Source organism: Aegilops tauschii, chromosome 3 (assembly GCF_002575655.3).
Source record: "Aegilops tauschii subsp. strangulata cultivar AL8/78 chromosome 3, Aet v6.0, whole genome shotgun sequence".
In the NCBI taxonomy this organism is placed as follows: domain Eukaryota; kingdom Viridiplantae; phylum Streptophyta; class Magnoliopsida; order Poales; family Poaceae; genus Aegilops; species Aegilops tauschii.
Window position 1 is genome coordinate 2,156,903 of NC_053037.3, and position 17,007 is coordinate 2,173,909.

General features: G+C 42.6%; 1 long non-coding RNA gene and 2 pseudogenes across 2 annotated transcripts; 2 read left to right on the forward strand and 1 right to left on the reverse strand.

Annotated features, from left to right (window-relative positions):
- The window catches only part of LOC120970792 (uncharacterized), a 62,386-nt pseudogene extending 58,230 nt beyond the window's left edge, over positions 1-4,156 (forward strand).
- Positions 222-3,857, reverse strand: LOC141020876 (uncharacterized; annotated as a pseudogene).
- A 5,111-nt stretch (positions 4,157-9,267) lies between the features above and the next one.
- LOC120976324 (uncharacterized) lies at positions 9,268-13,189 on the forward strand. Of its 2 annotated transcripts, XR_005771577.3 has the most exons (3): positions 9,271-9,790; positions 10,360-10,601; positions 12,867-13,189. It is a non-coding gene; the product is annotated as an uncharacterized lncRNA (long non-coding RNA). The 2 variants fall into 2 exon arrangements; XR_012204004.1 differs by lacking the exon at positions 12,867-13,189 and having other exon boundaries at positions 9,268-9,790; positions 10,360-12,240.
- Positions 13,190-17,007: the final 3,818 nt, after the last annotated feature.

A 17,007-nucleotide genomic window follows, 5' to 3' on the forward strand; every position in this document is an offset into this window, starting at 1 on the left:
ATGCCCCCACGAGGCCCGGCAGGCCCCTGGCCGCACGAACCGGGACCAATGCCCGCATTAGTCCCGGTTCGTGACTGAACCGGGACTAATGTGGATATTGCCCTGTGACCAAAGCCCGATATCGCATACATCATTTTGCCAGAATAGTTATTCTCTCGCAAGTTCAAGATTACAAGCCGAAACAAACAGAGAGAGGAAAAGCTTGTTCTTCTTTTCGCTGGTTAGCCCTCCAGCCGCCGAACTCCCAGTCTCCACCCCTGCATCGCCTTGTATATCTCACTTGCCACCCACTCGATTAGTTTTGCTCCTAGCTGCAGCAGTCTTTCCTCCAGCTTTTTTCTCTGCAAAATCGACCAATCAACAATTCAATTGCACGTAAGTCGAATGAAAATCATTGGATCATAGATTTTTCTCAATCTGAATATTATATCATTTCTACATTTCCAGAGAGCCCAGAAAATTGCTGCACTCCCCACCAAAACTACTTTTTTTCTCTGGTTTCTTAAAGGTTTTGAGCCACCCTCCCAGGTAGTCATTGAGATTAGCTGGGATACATCTAAGATCAAAATCACATTTGATCAGGCTCCAGACCAATCTAGCCGCCGAGCATTCAAAAAACAAGTGATCCGTGTTTTCTTCCTTTCCACAGTATACACATTCTTTTGGTCCTTTCCATCCTTTTTTGATCAAGTTATATTTTGACAAAATGCTTCTTCTGACCAAAAGCCAAAAGAACATTTTAATTTTTTATGGGATGTTAGTTTTCCACAAGAATTTGTGTGGAAATCCCACCCCCATCATTTATCAGAAAGGAATATAGAGATTTAACTGAGAACTTTCTACTTTTAGTAAGCATCCACAGGGGTTGATCTTTCCCCCCATGCATCCTTACCTCCTCACATCTTTGTTTCAGACTGTTCCAAAGTTCAGTTGTTTCTCCATTCAAATTTCTCCTAAAGCTAAACCCCTGCCACCCTCTGCTCACAGCTTCTGCCACTGAAATGTTGTGGTCAAAGCTGATATTATACAGCCTAGGTATAGGTCTTTTAGAGGTCTAGACCCTACCCACCAGTGTTCCCAAAATCTACTTTCATTTCCATCCACAATCATCATCTTAGCATGTTGGAAATATATATTTTTTGACTCCCATCAGGCTGCTCCAGAACTGGGAATCCCCAGGTTTCTTTTTCCATCCCAGACAAACATTTGTGTTGTATGTATTTGTTTTTCAGAATATTCACCCATGTTCCTGATTCAGTTTCCAATTTCCATAAGCATTTAGCTAGCAGGGCCTTGTTCATAATATCTAAGTTAATAATCCCAAGGCCCCCCTGTTCTTTTGGTAGACAGCATGTTTTCCAGTTAACTAGATGGTATTTGTTCTTGTTTTCATCTTCTTGGCACACAAGTCTGGCTCTAAAGAAATCAGCTTTCTTCCTTACCCCAACAGGGAGAGGATAGAAAGACATCATGAATAGTGGTATGTTGGTAAGGCATGCCTGTACTAGAGTTACTCTCCCAGCCATATTGAGGAGCCTACCCTGCCATCATGCACACCTTTTCTCAATTTTTTCTGTAACTCCCTTCCAGAATTTATTCCCAACCTAACATTAGCTACTGGCAATCCTAAGTATTTAATGGGTATTCTTCCCACCTCACATGTAAAGATCTCCTGGTATGTCCTAGTCTTGTTAACTGCCTCTCCAAACAAAAAGATTTCACTCTTATGAAAATTTATGGTCAATCCAGACATCTGTTCAAATGCTGTCAGTATGAACTTCAGATTTTTTGCACTATCTTCATCATCTTGTAGTAAGAAAATTGTATCATCTGCATATTGCAGCATATTTACTTCACAGTTTTTCAATTCAGAAAGTACCCCTTTTACAAAACCTTCCTGCATAGCTTTGTCCAATATAATGGCTAAGGCATCTGCAGCAATGTCAAATAGTAAGGGTGATAGGGAGTCTCCTTGTCTTAGCCCTTTGAATGTTTTAAAATATGGCCCAATTTTATCATTTACATTAACCCCAACATGTCCTCTTATCATTTATCAGGAAAAAAATTAAGTTTCATCATTTTATACACAAAGGGCCACTTGATCTTGTCATATTCTTTTTCAAAGTCCAGCTTAAAAAGGAGGTCACTTTGTTTCTTTTTATGTATTGTATTTAAGGCTTCATGTAACACTACTACACCCTCCATTATATATCTCCCTTTTATAAAGGTTGTTTGATTTGGGGAAATAATTGGTCTGATCACCTTGCTAAGTCTATTCATTAACACTTTAGTGATTATTTTGAAGCTCGCATTAAGTAAGCAAATAGGTCTAAATTTCCATATTTGTCTGGCATCTTTGACTTTGGGTACTAGGGTGATAATCCCATAGTTCAGCCTAGATATATCCAGTTCACCAGAGTGAAAATCATCCAGTAATCCTTTAAGCTCCCATTTTATTAAATCCCAGAAATTCTGGTAAAATTCAATGGGTAAGCCATCTGGTCTAGGAATTTTATTTTTTCTCCATATTAAAGACTACTTCATGCAATTCTTGCATACTAAAAGGTTCAACCAAAGCTCTGGCTTGTTCTTCTGTGATGCCAGGAGCATCTTGAATGTTTAAGTTTACAGTAGAGACTTCAGGTTGGCCAAATAGGTATTTGTAAAATTTAGTGATATATTTGATCAATTCCTCATCCCCCTCTATCTCTCCCTCATCTTGACTTAGTGAGAATATTATGTTCTTTCTCCTTCTCCCATTCACTTTGGCATGATAGTACTTGGTATTATTATCTCCATCTTTGATCTCTCTGTCTTTGTATCTTTGCAACCACTTCATCTCCTCCTGTTTCATTAGTCTCCCTAATTGGACCCTTAGTTCTTTTTGTTCAATTCTATCAGCAGCAAACATTCATATTAATTTTGTCCTCTTATCTATCTCATCCAGTTTACATATGATATCTTTTTTCAGTTTCCTGCATAATGCATCTGAGTTCAGGATCCATCCTCTCACCTTTTGTCTAAATATTATCAGTTTTTTTTGACATCTCTCTATGTTGTTTCCTATTATTTGGACATTCCACACTTTATATACATATTCTTTAAATCCTTCTTTAAGCATCCAGGAATTTTCAAATCTAAATATTGCATTATTGTTCATTTCTCTCCAGAGTCTACTGTCAATGGTGTGTGGTGAGATAATTCTCTTTCTAAAGCTTGTACAGTAGTTAAAGGGTAATGTTCTTCCCAATCAGGACAGATGAGAACTCTGTCTAACTTTTCATATGTGGGGTCACTTTGATTATTGGCCCAAGTATATTTTTTCCCACCCAAGGGTAGCTCCCTCAAACCAGCTTGTTCAATGATGGCATTAAAAACAAAGCTCCAATGATCATTGCCAGTGGGTTTGTTTTTTTCATCACTTTTTCTGATAACATTAAAATCACCTCCTATCATCATTGGCATGGAGGAGTTGCTTTGATATACTCTAGACAATTCAGCTAGATATGCATTTTTGCCAGTAGTCTGAGCATCTCCATAAACCACTATAAGATTCCATTCAAATTTGCTTTTTTGTCAGACACCAGAATTCTTACAAAATAAACCCCAATTTTCACATTGATGATATCAAAATTGTCACAATTAATCCTCACTAGGATCCCGCCAGATCTCCCCCTTGGTTGGGACCATTTCCATTCAAAATTTCTCCCACCACACAGATTGTGTAGTTCAGTTTTGGAAAAATTATCTTTAATAGTTTCCTGGATCCCAATAAAATCCAGTTTTCTATTATTTATATTTTCTCTAATAAAAAATTTCTTGTTGTCCTTTCCAATCCCACTAACATTCCAGAACATACCTATCATTTTACTTTATTTTTATAAGTTTTCCTTTTCCCCCCAAGCACACTAGCTGTCTTCCCACAGGAGAACCCTGGTGAGTTCGAGCTAGTCTTTTTTGTCTTAGAAAAGAAATTTTTGAGATGTGTAAAATGATCCATTTCTAATTCAGCATCAGAATGATCTTCATCAGAACATAATTCCTTGAGATGAACATCCCCAATGTCACTGAGGTTAGGTCCATCATGTTGACCTTCCTCTTCTCTTTTGACAAATATGTTGTAAATAGAATTCTTTTCTGCATTGCTCCATCTTAGCTATGATATCTAAATTAGTCTCAACCATGTTAATAGAGAAACCTAGGTCAATTCCAATCTTGTCTGCCATAGCTAATAAGGAAAGATCATGACAATTTAGATTATGTATCTTACCATAGTTATCTTTGGCAACAGCTCTTTCCTTGTCCAGCTCCTCAATTTTAGCATCTTGTTTGTCTACCAATCTCCCACATCTTCTAAGTTGTTCTTCCAACATAGTGTCACTATTTTCTGTATCATTGTTCCCTGTTTTTACACCCACTTTTGTGCCAAAGGAGATAGACTCCTTACTAGCATTATAATCCACTGCCCCATTGTAGTTGTTGTGCTCATCTTCCTTTCTATCAGTGTCCATAATTCTTAGATCACCATCAGTGATCTCCTCCAATTCTTTCTCCCTTGTTTCCCACATCTCAATTTTATCAACACACCTGGCAATCATTCCCTGCTGCTTGTTAATAAGATCCATGAGAACTTTCTTATCTTGCTCTAGATCCATGATCTTTTTCTCCTCTTTCATTCTGATGGCTTTCTGTCTTGCTTTGTCTTCTTCCAGCTCTATCACTTTTTTCATAATCATATCCAGATTAGCTTCTACCTTTTTCCCTGCCTCCATCTCCAAGTTTTGCTCTTTTTGTATCATAGTAATCTCCTCATTCTTCTTCTTCAGCTCCTCAAATTGTGTCACTCCTAGGCTTCCCAGTGAGATCATCTCTTTATTTCCAATCACATTATCATCCTCTCCTTTGTGTCTCTTTCTCATGTCTCCTTCACTATTGTCTGCATCTGTTCCCTTAATCACCTGTCTCTTATGTTCTCAATACCATCCCATTTCCACCACATTCTCTAGTTCTGGTACAATCCTATAGATCATCAGCTCTTTGTCAGTAATCTCAGTGTAGGATGGTATTTTTTCAGTCTCGTATTCCCACCTTAGCTCTAATCTTCTCTTTAGTAATTGTATTCGTGTCAATTTCAGCACTGGCCCAAGAGTTGCAGCTACCTCACATATATCCCAAAAAATGCCTAAAACATTCAGGTACCTTCCCAAACTGGACCCAAACAGTGTGAAGTTTACCAACAGCCTGTGAGTCAAAACTCCATCCCTTCACATTAATCACAGCACCTGATCCCAGCAGTGTAAAATCTTTGCACTTGTTCAGTTCCATAAGTCTTCCTTTGTTTGGGAATCTAACCAAAAAGGCATTTTCTCCATGTTTTTTGCATCTCCATTGCCAGTTCCAGTTGAATATATATATAGTGCAATCTGCCTATCCACTGTGTTTCATTGATCTCTCCAGACACAACAGTTATTATGGCCATTGGGTTTGGATTTTCAACCTCCAGAGCTTCCTTAGCACTTTGTACCGGCAACACCCCAAGCCCCCTGGCTGCATACCCCACAAACTTAGGAACTGGCTTAATCTGCTTCAACCAGTTGCAGTCATCAGTGACATGGTTCTTTTTTCCACAAATCACACAGTGCCCAAGGGGGCAGTCTTTTGTCAGGTGATTCGAATCCTTGCATTTATTACAAAGCACCATGTTCACTCCTCCAATTCCTGGCCTCCCCCCATCCAATGCATTTCTGTTGTTATACTGTTCTCTGTCATTGGCACTAAATCCTCTCTGTCCTTGTGTTCCTCCTCCATTATTCACCATCAAGGCCTCTCTCCCCTGTTTCCCCTGATTCCTGGGCTCTGGATTTATCTTGTTTGCTTCACTTACTCTGGAATCAGCAGCACCCTGAGTCTGTCCAGTGCTAGATCCAGGTCTAAAATTGACCTCATTACCAGGGAGAAGGTTACCTTGTGAGATTTGCGCTAACAAAGCATTGAGCAGCACCTGTTGCTGTTGTAACAGATCTTGCCCTCCTTTTCCTTGAGATCCAACAGAATCTCCCTGGCCAGCTCTAGTCTCTTCTTCTTTTCCCTTGTTCTTGCTGTTAGCAATCTCTCCATCTTCAGCTTCTCCTCTGGCTGTTGAATCTTGTCTTGTTTCCTGTCTCTCTTGAGTCCTCCAGTTCTCTCTCCCTCTAGCAAGATCTCTCCTCTCCTCCCACGGCATCTAGTTTTTGTGGTAATTATCCCCTTCCTCTTTTCTTCTGTACTACCACCCATCTCTCTCCCCCTATTGAAATGACCACCTCCTCCACCAAATCTTCATCCAAATTGATCCATGTTTTCTTCTCCCCCAACGGCGCACTGGTAAACCCTAACTCTGGCTCCCCTCCATCTTTGCCTTTTATATATAGTTCGGGGTTGGAATTAAGGTGGGAGAAGGAGCCTGAAAGTGTATTTTCACTCCCCGTATCCACCTCACTTGGGCCTGAATGTCCTCTAGTTGGGCTCAGATCCAGGGCCCAATTTTCCAAGGTATCATTAGGAATAACTTTTCTTACAGGTTGCTTTTTTGTGATTCTACTGTCGATGACAGTATTAATCTCACAATTGGAAACAACCATGATATCAGTGTCTAAACCTGTCTCAGACCAAAAGTTTAGGGTTTAAGGGTTTAGGGTATGACCAATGTACCATCCATAATATCCCTATTATTTTCAGTAATTTCCCCAATCACTTTTTCCCCCACACCATTCGAGCTTCTCCTATTCTGATTTTGTTCATCTACATTATCCATACAATCCATTTTCATGATTTCTTTTTTCATTTTTTTCTTACTGCCTTTCCTATGACTAATAGTCATTTCGTTTTGGCATGCATTCAAAAAATACTTCTAAGATATCGTAATTTTACCTCTCGGACCTGATGAGGCGCCGTCCTCCTCACCAGACTCCTCCCCAGCCAGCAGCCAGAAGCGGCTGCCGGCAAGGGAGAAGCCTAGTCCTCCGCCGCGAACTTGGCCGCCTCCTGAAGACGCGGCGACCTGCGGAGGAAGCGCGGAGATCTGTGCGGGGTGTAGTTCTTCTCCTTCATCTTCTTCTCTCCCCCTCGCCTCTCCATCTTCTGACTTGAGCTTGCTCCCAGATCTCTCTGTTCCTCCTCCGAATCCGCCTCGCTGTCTTCGATCTGGATCGATACCCAGCGCGTTCCTGGGGTGGGGATGGCCATCACCGCCCCCACCACAAACTCCTCCGGGCCGGTGGGGAAGCGGCGTCGCGAGCGGAATGCCCACCACTTCTGCTTCTGCGCCTGGTCGTCGCCCTCCGTCCCCTCCATGGCCCAGACCAGAGCGGCCAGCGAGCTCACCGGCGCACCAGATGGAGCGGTCATCCCGTTCGGGGTGAGCCGCTCGTCTTCCTCCACCGTCAGGTTCCTGAAGACAGGTACTTAATTACCCCTCTGAATTTTACTCACCATCAATATGGAGAAGTCCTTCTAATGAAATATTAAATTTATGTAAACAAGGGTATTAAAGTCAACATTGTTTCTTAATCCTAAGTGCCTTGGAAAACTTGATATTTCATACCCCCACCGTACACTATGAGATTACACAAAAATATCTAAATTAAAAAATTCATTCCCCACTACTCGAAAATTAGTCATTGCCAAGTGCCATTATTTTTGCCGAAAAACAAACTGCGGAAGCTCGGCAAAACAATGTAAGCCAAGTACGGTTCTCGGCAACGTGCCCGACTCAACAGAAGCGTGTTGTTGCTGAGAAACCAGGTAAAGGGAACTCGGCAAACAAAATGAACTGAGCTTATACTAAATATGTCGAGTTCCTGGCAGGACGGATTTGGCCAAGTTTGTGCCATGTGGCGACAATGGCAGTTGTTGTGTACTCTGTTACGGCAGGCCGCGCTTGCCGACCTCCCGGGTTACGACACTCGGCATAGTTTTCGCAATCGTTTATTTTTTCCTTTTCACCATGTGATTATTTCGCGGAGTTCCCGACCATAGGCACTCGTCAAAGAGTTTCCATATATAGGTACGAGTTGCGGCTAATCTGAACTAAAATATTTCTTGCACATACAGATCCCCCCCACCGCCTTCCCCTCCTCCCCTCCACCATCGCGACGCCCACACCTGCCCGCACCTCGGCCGCTGCTCCTCCGATCGTCTCCCACAGCCACCCCGCTCCTTCCCCCCGACGGCACACTCCAGCCGAATCCCCACATGTGGCCCGAACTACCTCCTCCATACTGGCTATCACCCACCAACATTAGGCAACAAACCAAGGTGATGAGCTCAACCTTCACAATTTTTTTATTTAGATAAAAATAAGAAATGTTTAGTGGTTAATTGTTTGTAGTTAGTAGTTGTTATAATATTGTTATTTGCTATATATTTAGCTAGGTTAATATGGATTGGATGATATGAGTACATATATGAATGATGAAATTAATTTGATATATGTCCATGTAAACCTAGGGCCCTCCGGTATCTTACATAAGTCGGGGTCGAGCTAGTTGATAAAACAACTGAAGAGACAATCTCTCGGTACTACATGTACTTTGTACACCCCAATCGCAATATACACACGAGCAGGAGTAGGGTTTTATACCTATAAGGAGGGCCTGAACCTTGGTAAATCCGGTCTCATGTTTTCCTTCCGATTTGCTTACCTCGTCGGGATTCTACTAAGGGATCTGCTAGAATCATCTCCCACACTTCCTCGTTGTTACCCCGATCCATTTCCCTTTCGATCCCTCCATCCTAATCTTTTCATCTCCCTTCTATGTCCCAAACTTGTACTCACTCCTCTAATCTGATCCTAACCTCCTCACCTAGCCTTTCCTCCTCCTCTAATCATGGTCCAGTTTGGAGCTCTCGAGTCTAAGCCAATGGCGGCACAACATCGCTCGAAGCAGACACGAAGTGGCAAAGCCTCGGTTCGTTGTCGTGCTGGGTTGTGCCCTAGACATTGAGCAGAGGAGGGGCGTCGTGTCCAAACCTTGCAGGTGCTTCTACCTTAACTAATTTTCTGTGTGGACCAATGTGGAGGGCGATCTAGACGTATCAATATCACTCACATGTGAACGCTAACCTCTTTTGAATCTCAAGGTTAAATTTTAAGTTCCTTACTGATATTTCTTACTCGAGAACGATCAATGCTTAAGCATGATGACATTTGATGGGTGTATTTTACACCCGTTATTTTCTAAGTCCAATCTTGGTATTCTCAAGCATTTACTTGGATTGTCCCTTTAAGTCGCCCACTAATGTCTAATTAGCTGCAAGATGAGTAAAATGTTAATCTTTTTTTCTTTGAAAATCTGATGGATAAAATAGGAAATTGTTCTTGGTTGCATTATGTACTCTCAGTTTTCGATTATTTTAAAAACAATTTTTTGAGGGGTATTTCAAAAATAAATAAATAAGTTGTCCTGATGGGCTGTACAATGTCAGGCCCATTATAGCCCCCTTTCAGGGCCCGGTGAATGCGAGAGAGACCTCATCTTCTTTTCCCTTCCCATGGCCGTGGCTACCCTCGGTCCCATCCCCAAATCCCAGCGAGAGATTTCCGCCGCCGCCTTCCTCTTCCTGCCAAGCGGCTACTCCCTTCTCCTCTGCCCCGAGCTCATCGCTCTCCGGATTTCCACGCCGCCGTGGAGGGGTCAGTCTGTTCCAGGCTGCCGCGTGAGCAGGAGAAGGGGCAGCCGGAGAGGCGGGGTAAGGTGCCTTCGCTGCGAAGCCGGCGACGGGCGTAGAGGTGCAGCCGCCGGTCACTCCGGTAAGCGTAACTGTACTGTACCACACTGACATTTTTAGTCCCCACTTCAAAAAAAAAAAATTTGTTGTTTATTTAAGGCAGTTTTCCCTTAAGCAATTATATATGGTGTACTAATAACAATTTACTTTTGAAATCTCCTCGTGTTTATTTGAAACACATCAAGTATGGACTGCTTCATCTAATATATGAGTTACTAAGAGAAAGAAAATTAACAAGTGACATCTGCTCTTTTTTTACTCGGATCGCCTAGTAGTGTATTGTTTAAATTACATACATATTTTGAGTGTTTGAAATCATGTGGATAAAAGCATTCATCTAGTATTTTATAAAAATTACGCTGCCACGGTTCTCCGTTACCGTTGTCAATCTCCGTTGCATTACAGGGTCCTCATGACTAAATTTTGAGGAATGTCAAACTGCTGCACATGACTAGAACACATAGTAGTAACAGAGCTTTGTGAACCCAACACTTATGTAACATGATTCAGACTATTGCAGCACAATGGAATTTTAAGTGTTGATCTCACCATACTATGTGCTGGATATGATCTCAACTAGTACTGCTGCAGATCACTTGGCTCCTTCTCCTTCTGGATTAATCAGAAGCAAAATTAGACTGCAGCTCGTGTCCACCGAAAGTAAGGAAACTACTAGGATGCATCTCGTGTATGATGAAGCCACTGTCGCCGTTGACGGCCTGGCCATGGCTTTCCTGCCCACACTTGAGCTCAACGCGGAGGGCAATCGAGTGACAAGGACATTCATTTGACACTACTGATGCCAATGCTATGACTGATCGGTCTGGAATAAGGTGACTCACACCTCATGAGCAGCCATTAATTTCTCCTTCATACATAAGCAGTGCACTATTGTTTCAGGCCTAGGGGACATGCGACTGCAATTTTGTTAGTAATGATTGGTAGCATCAGCATAGAGTACTAGACCACTTCACTTTTTTGAACATTTACCAAGTTTTAATCTTGACAAACTATGAACGAGTTGTGATGCCTGCATAAAAACCTTTCACCTGATGCATGCCTAAAAGCCTCATATGCAAACAGCGGTCCTGAAACTCCCAATGCGGAAGGTATGCTTACACTCCTCTCGTTTCACATTTGCAGTTTGATAATTTACAATTGGTGGTTGATAATAATTTACAGCTTTTAGTTGAAGTTTGGGGATAAGGGATGCAAGGGTCCACCAGTGACTGGACAAAGTCCGTAAATTCAAATTATATCCGGTTCACACTTTTCGTTCATAATATGCATGGACAAGCCATCCAGCCAGCATAGAAAGGAAGTGAAGCGGACAAACGGGTGGAGAGGGAATCCCAGCCTGCGGACAAAATGCGCGAGGAACACCACCCTCTCATGAGGCTCGGGGGTAGGGACGATCTATCCCTTGGCTGGAAGTCGGTGAATGATCTCCTTGGCCAGGTATCCGGCCTCTCGGAGCTCCTTGATATCTTTCTTCTTAACGGAGGAGGCCATCCACTTGCCTGCAGCTCCAGATCCGGACATGGTTGGAGTGCTTTCTCGGGAAAGCTAGAGCTTGGGCGCTGGAGCTCAAGGATGGAAGGGCAGAGGAAGGAGAAGGCATGAGTAGACAAGGGTGAATTCTTATCCCCTTATAAAGAATCGCGAATATCAAGCGCCTCCTCACTCGCCTTAGAACCCGCCTATTCCCAAGGGCTGTATAAACGGCACGGTTGGGTTACCCATACCCGTATTGATGAGAATCCCGCAATGAGGGGACACGATCTCTGCTTTGACAAGACGTGCCAATGGCAACCGCGTCTCGAAATGTGGGGCTGCAGTCGGAAAACGGTTTGAAATCATGACCGGACAGACGTGATGTCATGTTACAAAAAGTTGTCGGCGGATAGGATTCGTGAAATATTATATTCTCTCTACGGTTGTGTGCGGTGTGTGTTACAGGTCTGGACACATCGGTACATCCAAAGACTATTTTGGAGTTCGGAAGGAGGAACCCGCCTTGCAATGACGAAGACAGATCTACGCGCCGGATACCTTGTCATTGAAGCCAGGTTCAGGGGCTACTGAGGGAGTCCTGGACTAAGGGGTCCTCGGGCGTCCGGCCTGTTAGCCATGGGCCGGACTGATGGGCTGTCAAGATGCGAAGACCAAAGACTGCCCCGTTGTCCAGATGGGGCTCTCCTTGGCATGGAAGGCAAGCTTGGCGACCGAATATGTAGATTCCTTTCTTTGTAACCGACCTTGTGTAACCCTAGATCCTCTCGGTGTCTATATAAACCGGAGGACTTAGTCCGGAGGGATATACTCATTACCATAGTCATACAGGCTAGACTTCTAGGGTTTAGCCATTACGATCTCGTGGTAGATCAACTCTTGTAATACTCATATCCATCAAGATCAATCGAGCAGGAAGTAGGGTATTACCTCCATAGAGAGGGCCCGAACCTGGGTAAACATCGTGTCCCCTGTCTCCTGTTACCATCGACCTTAGACGCACAGTTCGGGACCCCCTACCCGAGATCCACCGATTTTGACACCGACAGTCCCTCCACCTGAATATATTACTCAAAGTGGCCATCATGCCAGGAGAGTGATCCAGTTTATCAAGAAAACCGGATCGAAAACCTGAACAAGTTGACCCGTTTATAGGAAAACCGGGCCGAAAACCATACAAGTAACAAGGTTACAAGAAAGGAGAAGAACAAGACACTCAACATAAGGCAGGACATACCTAGCAGACTAAGAGGACCATCACCACGAAAGACACAAGTAGTTGTGGGGTTTCATCAAGGGATCCCAATACCAAGACTTGCGAGCAACCTAACGCACCGCACCGGCGTGCATAGCAAACCCACGGCGCGACACAGGAGCACCACAATCAACGAGTGCCAAACACGAACCTTGACTGGGAGCTCCGCCAGTGAATTCGGGATGATTAGCAAGTTGGGGAGGCTGGGTGGACATATAATTTCTTTCCACCGACTTCGCATTAGCAACTTGATAATTTACAGTTAGTTATCCCATGCACTGACCCTGCGACTCATTTTTTTAAGGAAATTTTTTTGCCTGCTACACTGCAGGGGGGCACAATCCAGACGATCAAGGTGGCTCAAGACTGGGTAGGGTAGGGGGTGAAAGGCAAGGGCTGATGATCACACCGATTGTGCCGGATGAGAGTGCTTAAATCGAAGCTATAGGCAGAAGAGCAATCAATTCTGCACAACTTTTGACGCGTATTATTGCATTTGGGCCTAAGTTAACTCAGTGGCCATTTGCTGGCTAGATCAACCTAGGCTGCAAATCTTATGTGCTGTTAAGTTCTAATTTGCTTGACAGTTTAAGACCATGATTTATAAGGATATCTATAGTACGTTTTTTAGGGGAACATATATCGCGAGGGCTATATCTTGCCTACAGGAGACGATATTCCGTCTCATAGTAGGCGTTCGCTACACGGGCTAGCCCAATATGGCCGGTTTTTGGAAGCTTCTATTGCTGGTTTTGGAAGCTTCTACATGTTTTTTGACTGGTTTACTGTGTTTCTTCATTGGTTTCCTTACTTTTTTTCTTTTTCTATTTTTCAACACATGACTACTTCTTCAATATACATTGTACATTTTTCATATACATGTGAAACCTTTTTTGATACACGCTGAACCTTTTTTAAAATACATAATCTATTATTTTCAAACACATGTTTTGAAAAAAATTATGTTAAACATTTCTCAAATACAGGTTGAACCTTTTTTTAGATCGCACGAACCTTTTATTAACTATTTGCACCGTATAAACATTTTTTAAATCTCATGAACACATTTTATATAACACATGAATATTTTATTGAATGGTATGAAAAGCTATTGAATTGCACAAACTTTTTTTACTATGTATTAACATTTAACAAAAATAGCAGTAACATCTTTTGAAATGTGTGATTTCTTTAAATATCAAGAACTTTTTTTGAATGCTATCAAAAAAATTAAAAGTTGTGTGGTGTTTTTAACTGCATGAACATTGTTTAATGTGCTATGAACGAGTAATTAAATTTTTAAAATATATGATATATTTTTAAGTATTCCAATGTAAAAGGAAAACAACGTACGTAACACAGCTGGGCAGGCCCACCATAAGTCTGCTTGAGGCAAGGTTATGCTCTATATCGTGTCAAGCGAGATATAAAAAGCACCCAACATATATAAAAAATGGCCCAAACCCTATATGGCACCTTCAGCGCCGTTTAAAGCCTAATTGGCCAAATGGCGCACACACCACCACCACCACCCCCCCCCCCCCCTGTGTTGGGCCGGCCCATTTATCCTTTTTCAGCTGTTACGCAATCTCGGGTCCGCTAGCACCAGCGTTTTGACCCACATGCGTCAACCAGGCCCAACCGAAGAGCAACACCGACTTAAGAGAAGCCTTGGGCCCTCTCCCCCAAAAGACTAGCCTGTTAGGAGGGGACATCCCCACCCTTATAAGTCGTGTTATGTCTCCCCCCACAACCGATATGGGACTAAACCCAACAATCTCCCCCTCACACATCGGTCACCCATGGGCCCGCTAACACCAGCGTTTCCAGCCCACCAACCATGACCGACCACCCGTGAGTTCACCGAGATTTATTCCGGGCACCTGGGCTCTGATATCAATTGTTACGCAATCTCGGGTCCGCTAGCACCAGCGTTCTGACCCACATGCGTCAACCAGGCCCAACCGGAGAGCAACACCGACTTAAGAGAAGCCTTGGGCCCTCTCCCCCCAAAAGACTAGCCTGTTAGGAGGGGACACCCCCACCCTTATAAGTCGTGTTATGTCTCCCCCACAACCGATGTGGGATTAAACCCAACAATCTCCCCCTCACACATCGGTCACCCATGGGCCCGCTAACACTAGCGTTTCCAGCCCACCAACCATGACCGACCACCCGTGAGTTCATCGAGACGACTCCATATCCTATCTAAACACAATACAACTACAAGTCCAACTGTAACCTACCTTGTACACAATATTCGACACAACTCCAACATCAGCAAGGATCTCAACACTCGCGCCTATTAACTACTCTCTTTTCATTTTCTTCCTTTTCAGTTCACAGAGGCTCCTGGTTTTGGGAAGCTTCCCAAATCGGTTTTCCTGCTTCGCTGGTTTTTGGACGGTTGTTATTTAGGTTTCTTTTCTTGTTCCTTTTCCTTCTTTTCTATTCTTATTTTTTATTCTTTTATTTTTTTCCTTAAATGCGTGAACTATTTGCAAATTCGTGAACATTTGTTTATAAAAATAGATCTTTTTAAAAAAATCGTAAGCTTTTTATAAATATCAATGTACTTTTCCAAAATTCATGAACTTTTTTTCAAATCCGTCAACATTTTAAAAAGTCAATGAACTTCGAAATTCGTAACTTTTCTTCAAAAATGATGAACTTGTTCTAGAGTCGTGAACTCTTTAACAGAATCTATGAACTTCTTTCAATTTCATGAACGTTGTTTCAAAATCGATGAACGTTTTTCAAAATAGATGGATTTTATTAAAATTTGTGAACTTTTCTTCAAAATCGATGATTTTTTTTTGTCAAAATTGTGAAATTTTCGTCAAATTGATAAACCTTTTTTTCGAAACTGATAATTGTTTTCCAAATATCTATGAACATGGTTAAACGGTCAATGGAACGACCGAATTAGAGATTTTTTTTGTAGCAGACCCGATCGAGCGAGCGATCCAGCTGTTGAGCGATCAAGTGCAGCGAGCTCTCATGCTAATGAGCCGGCCGAAAGAGAACATGCACCTGAGTGCTCGAAGCGCTGGTCAAGAGCTGCCTCCTATTTGTGGCCTCGTAGCGTTAAATAGGATATGCTCCACCCTAGGATAGCCAGGAAAAATGGGCCGGCACACTTTTCCATGAGTTTATTTATTTATTTATTTGTTCTTTTTGTCTTTTAGTCGTTTCTATGAAAAAATCGGTTGTACTTTTTAGGGTGCTAGATATTTAAAAACATTTTAATACTAAAAATATTTCTAAAATTTTGTTTAATATTTATAGCTGTGGGCCCCAGCAGGTGTGTAGCCAAAAAGAATATCATGATAAAGGCAGACAATATTATAATGAATTTCTCACATGATGTCCATCTATAATTATTTATACTCCATATCAATGCATTTACTATTTTTTTACTAGAGCTCATTTATTAGTTGATTTTTGTATAAATTTCTACTATCAAAGATTAATTTATCTTTCCTCTCATAAAGAAGATACATTAATTTGGGAATTCTAAGCTCAGTGAAAGTAGGGGTACCCTTATTTTTTGATTTGATGCATTTATTCTACATTTAATAACTACATCACTATTTGATTCGCAAGTACTATTACACATTTGATATGCTCTTACCTTTAGCAAAAAGAACAAATAGACCATCATTAAGGCATATCATATCAGTATGATTAATGATTTCCTCCCATGTGCCGTGTATATACAGATATGTAGAGTCGCCATGTATTACATCAACACAGCAACGCCTAGGTTCATACAAAGTGTAAACTACAATGGCAAGCGTTGCAACATCATTAGCTATGGTTTTCATTGTAGTTGTCGCCATGTCCTATGGCCTCCGCGCCACCCACGCCGACATCAACTTCATTGCTCGCACATGCAAGAAGACCAATAACTTTGCATTGTGCATGGCCGTGCTAAGGGCCAACTGTCGGTATCAAAACCGGCGGATCTCGGGTAGGGGGTCCCGAACTGTGCGTCTAAGGTCGATGGTAACAGGAGACAGGGGACACGATGTTTACCCAGGTTCGGGCCCTCTCTATGGAAGTAATACCCTACTTCCTGCTTGATTGATCTTGATGAATATGAGTATTACAAGAGTTGATCTACCACGAGATCGTAGAGGCTAAACCCTAGAAGCTAGCCTATGGTTATGATAATGTCTGTCCGCCTATCCGGACTCTCTCCGGTTTATATAGACACCGGAGAGATCTAGGGTTACATGGAGTCGGTTACATAAAGAGGAATCTACATAATTGATCGCCAAGCTTGCCTTCCACGCCAAGGAGAGTCCCATCCGGACACGTAGAGGGTCTTCGGTCTTCACATCTTCATGGCCCATCAGTCCGGCCCATGGCTAACAGGCCGGACACCCGAGGACCCCTTAGTCCAGGACTCCCTCAGTAGCCCCTGAACCTGGCTTCAATGACGAGGAGTCCGGCGCGCAGATTTGTTT